This window comes from Pteropus alecto, unplaced genomic scaffold (genome assembly GCF_000325575.1).
Source record: "Pteropus alecto unplaced genomic scaffold, ASM32557v1 scaffold146, whole genome shotgun sequence".
Taxonomy (NCBI): domain Eukaryota; kingdom Metazoa; phylum Chordata; class Mammalia; order Chiroptera; family Pteropodidae; genus Pteropus; species Pteropus alecto.
This window is the reverse complement of record NW_006442107.1, coordinates 5,702,573-5,711,355: the sequence shown is the minus strand read 5'-3', so window position 1 is coordinate 5,711,355 and position 8,783 is coordinate 5,702,573. Positions and strand designations below refer to the sequence as shown.

The following is an 8,783-nucleotide window of genomic DNA, read 5'->3' as shown; positions in this document are numbered from 1 at the left end:
ACGTACACATTTCAAGCCAGAATCTAGGGGTCCTCCACTCAGGAACACTGTGCCCCAAAATGCCTGCCTTTCATGTAAACAACCAGGGCACTGGAAAAGGAAATAACCTCCTACTGAACTCACTGTTGAATAGACCTCCACTGATTAATCCAAACTGTTTTTCCACTGGGGAAGTTCTTTAAAAAATTGATTACCAAAATAATAATAATCACTGATGGGGCTCCAAGGGATCCTTCAGTAAACTGCTCCCCATGATACCTCTAAATGAGCAAAGGGAAACTAAGACAAAAATGTATAGAGAATCCTGTACAGTATTGATGGATACCAGAGCCACTTTATCTACTTTCATAAAGTAGCAAATCCCTAGAAACAGAATATTTCTGTAGTGGGGGTTTCTAACCAAATTCAAAGGTACCAGTACCTATGTCTAAACCATTTTCAGGAAACCGTATTTTCTATGTGACACTGCCCAGTCAACCTGTTAGGACAAGACTTGTTTTCTAAAATTGAGGAGTCCTATAAAATTTAACACAGGGCGAAGGTGGCAAGAAGTCCCTGACACAGCTCAAGAAGCAGGCCAAGGAGATGGATGAGGAAGATAAAGTGTTCATGAAGAATCTGAAAGAGGAGCAGAAGAAACTTGGGGAGTTAAAAGTAAAGGCCACAGCGAAGGGCCCCCTGACCACAGGTGGAATTAAGAAATCTGGCAAAAAGTGAGCAGTTCCTTATGCCTGCGGCAATGGTGATACCTAATTCCATTCCTGTTTTAACATCTGAATTTCCTGCCATAACATCTTTTGCCACCTAGAGCTAGAATGAAGTTCTTCTGGAGGCTGTTGTACATGTAAGAATAAACTTTTGTAAAAAAATAAAATTTAACTCAGAAGGAGAAATGATCTTAGAATTCCCTCACCCTCCTGAACTGAGCTGCTCTGTTCCTCTGCAAGCAGGAATTGATGAAATTGAGAAAGTAAGAAAGCCCTGATCTCTCAGAAGTGACAGAGTGCCTATAGGCTTCTTCAATGCACAAAGGCAAAATTAACAGCTCTGAACCCATAAAAATCCAAATAGGTCACTCTAAACCCCTGCCTAAATCCCCTCAATATCCACTAAAACCAGAAGCTACCCTAGGGCTCTTACCAATTGTAGAAGACTTAAGTAAAGACTTATATCACTAGTCCCTATGACATCCAATCTTACCCATTAAAAAACCAAATGGACAGAGTTGGAGATTTGTCCCAGGTCTGCCTGCAATTAATAACTGTGATACCACCGTTCCCTGTAGTTCTAAATCAAATACGTTGTTATCTAATGTACCTATAGACTCAAAATGGTTTGCAATGGTGGATCTTTGCTTTCTTTAGTATCCCAGTTGACAAGGAGAATCAATATTTATTTACCTTCACTTAGGGAAACTAACAATATACCTGGACTGTAATGCCACAGGGTACGTTGAAGCCCCATCCTAATTGTCACAGGTTTATATCAAGACTTGGCAAACTTTACAGTTCCCTAAAAACTCTACACTCATTTAATATGTAGATGATTTACTGCTATGATCCCCTACAAGGGAGGATTCAAAAATATATTCAATTTATCAAATCGATAATAGCAATTAGTTTGTAAAGACCATAAGGACTCCAAGGGAAAACTCCAATTCTCAAAAGAGAAGGTTCACTACGTAGGACATGATTTGACTGCAGAAGGCATTTCCCTCTCACCTAAAAGAATAAACACTATCCAAAATGTCCCTAGACCTACAACTAAATTACAATTAAGGAGTTTCTCCAGATTTGCCGAGGACTATAGATCTTGGGTTCCAAATTTTTCTCTGATCACAACTCTCCTGTATGAGCTTACAAGGAACTAAATTTCAGAGCCCTTACCCTGGGAAGATAATCATGAGCAAACCTTTTACAAACTAAAATCAGCCTCACAACAAACTCTAGCCCTAAGACTCCCAAATTATACTAAACTTTCCACCTTATTTGTCCACACGCGTGATAACCAGGCACAAGGAGTTCTAACACAAGAGCATGGAGAAATACCAGACCTATTACTTACTATAGCCTACAATTAGACCCCGTAGCCTGAGCATACCCAAATTGCTTTGAAGCAGTAGCCACAGCAGCTAAACTGAGAAGCTTCAGCTGAATGGGTATTAAGATATGACTTACAAGTACCTCATACTATTGAGGCTATTAAGCTCTGATCAGACAACATTTTTCAGCAAGAAGACTAACGCTTTATGAAAACCTTCTCCCTTCACCTTCTAAATTCCATCTTAAGAGCTGCAAATCGCTCAATCCTGCAAACCTTGCCTAACAATGACACAGATCGCCATAACTATGTAGACGTGGTGTAAAGGTTATTAAGCCCTCACACTGACTTACAATACATACCATTAGAAAGCTCAGATTTAATACTCTTTGTCGATGGATCCTATGCTAAGAACGCAGAAGGGAAATATCAAGCAGGATGTTCTGTAACGAGTCAATATGAACTACTGGAAAGGGGAACCCTTCCCCATTTTCAGTCTGCTCAACCAGTAGAACTACATGCCCTCAGGCTTGTCAGCTATTCAAAGGAAAATCAGTAAACATTTATACTGATAGCAAATATGCCTCTGGGGTGGTCCATGATTTTAGTATGTTATAGAAACAGAGAAGGTTCCTCACTTCTACTGGAACTCATAAATCAAAAATGGACCCCAAATTATTGTTAAAACTGAAGTTCATAACAGAAAAACAGAACCTGGGTATCAGGGAAATGCTCCAGCAGACTTCCATGCTACATCAGCTAGAACTAAAATTATTCAATATGCAACCTGAATGAACTCTATAAGATTGATTCTAACTAAATTATTTATGATAATTTATACAAAAGACAAAATCAGGCACCCAAGCTGGAGTAACAATGTTGAGACAACAAGGGTGCAAATTTAATATTAAACAAGGACTCACTGAGGGCCCTGACAGCCACCTGATTCCTCCTGCGTTCTTAAAACTGACATTACTAAAAGCTCTACATTCACCGTGGCACAGATACAATGATCCAAATTATGAAAAAGTATTGGTAGGATGATTGCTCCAAGGTTGCAAAATTGGTTTATGACCAGTGTCTGGTTTTGTCAAGCCCATAACTCTGGGAAGGCCATTAAGGTATTAGATGAACATTCCCACCACCTACTAGGCCATTTGAACACCTACAAATAAATTTAATTCACTTGCCTCCCACAATGGGTTATCAATATGTTCTTGCAATTGTTTGTATGTTCTCAGGATGGACTGAAGCCTTTCCATGCAGAAAGACTGATGCCACAACAGTGACTAAGAAGCCTTTAGAAAACATATTTCTTTTATGGAGTATACCCAGAGAAATCTCCAGTGATGGGGAACTCATTTCACTGGACAAATAAACAATTAAATAAGGCACTGCTGACACAATGGCATTACCATTGTCCTTACTGTCTTCAGTCACCTGGTAAAGTTGAACAGACTAATGGTAACTTAAAACTAAAATTAGCTAAATTAACAGAATCAACTGGATTGCCCTGGACAAAAATTCTACCGTTAGTTTTGATGGCAATTAGATCAACGCCTGTAGAAAAGCATAAATTAATACCTTACGAAAGAGTAATAAGAAGACCTATGTCTTTGATGACAGAATCACGTATGTCTCCTGTACTCAATATGACTCGATATTTTAAGGCTTTAATGCATTACATCAAAGTGGCTTTCCACCAGGTAAAGGAAGCTTTCTGTGAATCTCCAACAGATGGTCAAACTTTCCACAACTTAGAATCTGGAGAGGTCTTCTGGTAATGACACCTAAGAATGCCCCTGAACCTAGCTGAAAGGGACTATATCTGATTCTCCTCAATACTCAGAATCAAGACTACCAAGATAAACAGCAAAAGCAATTCTTCCATGGATCTGACATCATAACCTATAAGTTTCACAATGAAACAAAAGCAATTTAACTCTGATGGTGAGTGAAGGTGGCACTAACACCAAATTTCTGGTCAATCTCTCACGTATGACATGACAATCAAAAGGGAGGAATCGTTAATTAAACGAGGCCATTAGACTTAGGTGACTCTAAGGCTGTGGCGCCTCTATGTATGCAAACCCAAATCTCAGCCTATAAACAGCCAGCTAGGGTGTAAGCTATAGCCACTCAATAATTTCCTTAATTTGCTTCTGCCTTTTCTCTAAGTTTTTCCCCAGCTCCCATCAACACAGTCTCCTAACCACTTCTGGTTTGGTGCTGATTCAAATCTATTTTTGTTCAAATTCCTAAAATTGTAATATGCCTTGGTTTATCTTTTAACTCCACTAATAGCTTTGAATCACATGGTAGATTCTGTTACATCTATCATATCTATTAGACTATTTATTATTTTGCCCAATAGTTGGAGGATATGTGGGATGAGGACCTCTAACTCAAATCTCCCATTAACTTTCCTTTCTCCTTCTGCAACCCGACAGCCCCTGAAGCTACCAGGATGGCAGGTCTTGCCAGGTATCAGGAACCAAACACTCAAGCCTTCTAGACAAAAAATCTTCTGTTATAAAATTACTTAAGCTTCTTAGTATAAAAGATCTTCTGTATCTGGTTTACCAGTATCTATTAAGAAAGTTATACTCACTGGCTAGTGAGCCCAAATACAAACTCAGACATTTGCACACACATTCACTCTCGTTTTCTGATACACACAGAAACTCTCAATGCACAAAAAGGGAATGAGGAATACAGAAGAGATCCTTTAAGAAAAACAATCTTACAACAATAGAGCCCCCTCCACCTCTACATTTGAGTGGAGAGAAATAGGGGGAGTGGATTAGCCAGGTTAAATTGCAGCAGGGGCCTTTTTAAGGACTGCTGAAGGACTACAACAGCGGGGAATTATGCATCCTTGTCTAACTGAAGACAGGAGGGACTTCAGAACCCCAACTATTCTGTCTCTCCTCCACTGCTGTGCTTGGATCCACTAGAGACTATTTTGGGGGGAGAAAGCAGAATGGGGGTGACAGAGGACCAGGCCATCAGCTCTTGTACACTTATCTCAATTCACAATTAATTAATTTCCAACTAGTTAATTTGCAAACTCCTAACAATGTAAGTGCTGCAAATAAGCAATTGGTAAATTGAATAATTTCTTCTTGAGTACCCTGGAATCTTCTAATACAAGATGATTATAATCTTTAACTGTTCAGACCACAATTTCCTTTCACAGAAAACTTGCCTCTTCCTTACCCTCGACCCACCAAAATGATCTTATGAGTCAAGTTTGTATGATATGACTCTAACCTTCTGACTACAGATGATTAGAACAGAAGAGAACCCTCACCTAAGCTCAGCCAATCAGACCCTCTCTCCCAGAAAGAAAGGTATGGTGGTATTCTGCTGGTCACTTGAACTGAAAGAAGGAAAGTATAGGGCTGCTACATTCTGCTATGACCAGACAAGATCTCTGGTACTGGTTCACATAGCAGTCTCAAAAACTGAAATTGTCAAGCAGCCTCTTAAGGTTCTATAGCTGTCTCTTCAAATAACCTCCTCCCCCGCCCCCTCTCCCCAAAAAACCTACAAGGTACAAGAGTCACTAAAGCACAATGAGAATGATCTTTCCCCAAATTACTGATCTCCAGTACAAGAGATGGCAGCACCAGCCAGAAGTGACCTGCTCTGCTTATACAGGCCCCTAGGGAGTAGCTTTGATGATAATGGACCAAGATAATGGAAATTCTTTCAGCAGACTATCAATAGCCAAATATGTGACATCAGGTCAGCTACTTCCTCTATGGCCAAGAAGTTAACTAACAAACTAATCCCTGTGATTCTCCTCGTGCTTTAACTTAACTTTACTATTACTCCAACCGTTAAGTACATTCTGAAGCAGAGACCATTTATAATGTCCTAGATGTTCCATCCTCTTTTTATTTTCTAATTACATTGTTTAGTCAGTTGTCCTGTTTTCCCTCCAATATTGTACGTCTTGTGAAGGAAAAAGGGGCTATGTAACAAATCTGGCAAGCTCAGTGACCAAAGTAACCTCACAGGGTGATCTGATCATAAATTCCTCCCAGAGCAGGTCATGGTGGATAGTCAGGCCCAGGCCTATAACTTTCTTAGTAAAAGGTTTATCTTTGCCTTAAGCAAGCCCTGTCCATTGTTCTTTCTAATCTAGGTTAACACATCTTTGAAATGCCAGAGTAATTCTCTTTTCCAGACCCCTCTGGTAACCACTCTCAAAAAAGCACATAATCCTTGTTGCCTGTATACCATCTCTATTTACTATAAATGTTAAATACAAACCATCTTGTACTCCCAATGTAAAAGAAGTATAGCTTTCCATTTTACTTTTTATCTAATCACAGGGATCTCCTGGCCTTGCTCTCTCTACTCCCTAATCTACCACCAATGGATTTCATGGTATCTTCCTTGCATTCCCTCCTTTTATTCCAAATAGATAAAAAGAACTGCAAAACTGCCAATCTCCAGAGCACTTTTAAGATCTTGCTTCTAAGCATGTCCTCCTCGGTGCGGCTCAAATAAACTCTAATAAACTCAAAAATTTTCTATAGGCCTGAACATTCTTACATGGACAGTCACAAAAAAAAAAGGGTATTGGTTATTTATCATTCAATTTAGTCCATGAGGATAGCTGGGAGTGGACTCAAAGGAAACTGAACAGAACAGTAAAGCTCAGAGCACCGACTCTAAAGCTAGACATCTGAGGTTAAAAAAATCCCATCTTCCAGTCTAGAGCTGGGTGACCCAGGTCAGGTTATTTAATCTCTCTGTGCCTCAATTTCTTCATAGAATTGTGAAAATTTAATAAGTATGTATGTGAAGTGCTTGGACCAGAGCCAGGCAAGTAATAAGCACTATATTATAATGGATATCTACCATTATTATTATCATCATCACTCCTTGCAATGCAGGAGGGAGTGGGGGAGACACAATTCATCTTTAAATGGAGAAGATGCCACTGAGCAGCTAAAGACTGCAGTGAATAATTCTTTCAGCATCTGCACAGCCTAAACCCTCCCCTACTCTGAAAATTCTCCCCAGTTAGTCTATTGTTAGTCATCTAATGTGAACTGTAGAGAAGGGGCCATCTTCTATCAAGTGCAGGGAGAAGCAAAGACAACTGATTTACAGAAAGAGATGATGAAGCTGACTCACAAAACAAACTGGGAGAGGGGGAAAGGGGAAAGGGGGAGGGGGGAGAGGCAGAGAGAAAAGCTTCTTTGGTTTCCAACCATTTTGCAGTCTTGATTCCACTCTAACGTAAGCATTGACCACCCTTTCAGCCCTACACCAGAAAATGAATTCTCTGCTTTTTACTATGCTTTGACTAACAATATTTGTAAAAGTGTAATACAAGACTTGGAAAAGTTTTCATCAACAAAATATCTTAGAAGAGGAAAAGTTGTATACATCTGTTATTACACAAAAATTAAGGCAATACTGCAGGTAAAAGAAAAAATTTTAACTTCAAACTTCAGTCTTCTCAACCCATCCAAACCTAATGCATGAATTTACACAGGTGAGGCTCAGGCCTGGTTACTTCAAAGCTCCACAGGTGTTAAAAGCTCTGCAGCTGGGGCTATGAAACACCAAAATCCTTATACTTTTATCATTATGAACACTTTTTACCTACCATCATGGTTCTCTGTATAAAAGAGTACAGGGCATTAATTCATTAATATACTTTTCTCTTTACTGGCAATCACACAATTCTTTTTCAAACAGCAAAGGGAAAAAGGCAGGCATTATGTAGACTACAACAACCTCCCTTTATCAGAATCGCCAATACATTCTTTTGCTGATGTCCACGGTACCAGCCAGGTAACCAGCCAGCATCCTTCCCCAACATCCCTCATCAAAAAAATAATAATAAACATACAAAACTGAATCTTTTACCGTATTCCTTTTCCTTCTTATTCAAAAAAGTAACCCTAACACCATACGTCTATGTTATGCAAAAGGTTTTCAGTAACTTAATTCCAAGTTCACATTCATCTCTACTTTGTTTTTAAAATCAGGGTTTCCGTTCTTAAGTATTCCAGTTATGTCGCCAGTAATTCACTGAGCCATAAAAAACAAATCCGGCTCGTTTATCACAGTTTTGTTTTGTTGAGGACTCTGAAGATTAACAACCCGGAGAAAAATATCCTTTACGTTCGACCCCCCAGCACACCCCTTTTCAAATCTCTACTATACAAAAGTATCAACAATAAAGTTGTGACCTTGTTCTAAGGCTAGGATGAAAAACGTTTTTACTCAAGACAAGTTCACAAGCAAACCTCATGACAACTCGGACTTTGCGGATTTCTTACCGTGGCATTAAGAAAATATCAAGGATTAAGGCCGATTATCGAAGGCAACGTTCCCAAAAGACCACGCTTCTCTCCAATACGTTGAGGAAGCACTGGTGGAAGGGGCCTTTTTCGTGACACATCTGACAAAACGGTAGCATCAGCCATACAAGAGAGAGAATTCCCAAACGCAACTTCGCGTATCATTAAACGGTCTCCCCACTAAGTGAGAAGCATGTGGACTTCTGAGTCGCCATAGACGCCGCACTCCTCGCGAAGGTGGAAAAGCACATCCTGTTTCCCATCTCAGCCCTTTAATAACGGTAAAGTTGAGTCCCCATGAGCTTCTCCTGAGAGAGGCCCCTGCGCCAGGTGTGCGAAGCCCAGGCCAGGCTGAGCGGCCGCTAGCCCTGGGCCCCAAGCCCGCTGCCCCAGCGCGGCCGGGGCGTCCTC

General features: G+C 40.1%; 1 pseudogene; it reads left to right on the top strand.

The window, feature by feature from the left end:
- Positions 1-528: 528 nt before the first annotated feature.
- LOC112469242 lies at positions 529-3,147 on the top strand (annotated as a pseudogene).
- The last annotated feature ends 5,636 nt before the right edge of the window (positions 3,148-8,783 follow it).